The following is a 279-nucleotide window of genomic DNA, read 5'->3' on the forward strand; positions in this document are numbered from 1 at the left end:
ATAATAGCTAAACTTAAGCAGATTCTAGGAGGGTCCTCAAGGAAAATGATGGATTGTTTAATATTGGGGGAACTTCTCCAAGTATGAGGGAAACTTTATTTTAAATTACTTTAAAATATATTTGGGGCCTTCCCTGGTGGCGCAGCGGGTTAAAGCACAGCACTAAGAAGCTAAAGCCACTTCTGCATGAGTTCGATTCCTGCCTGCCCTGGAGGTGACCACATGGCGTGGCAGACCCCTCCTGACCCACTCGCTGCTCCCCTCAGCAGTGTACTTCCT

Source organism: Condylura cristata, unplaced genomic scaffold (genome assembly GCF_000260355.1).
Source record: "Condylura cristata isolate star-nosed mole 26May11 unplaced genomic scaffold, ConCri1.0 scaffold00006, whole genome shotgun sequence".
NCBI classification, from domain to species: Eukaryota; Metazoa; Chordata; class Mammalia; order Eulipotyphla; family Talpidae; genus Condylura; species Condylura cristata.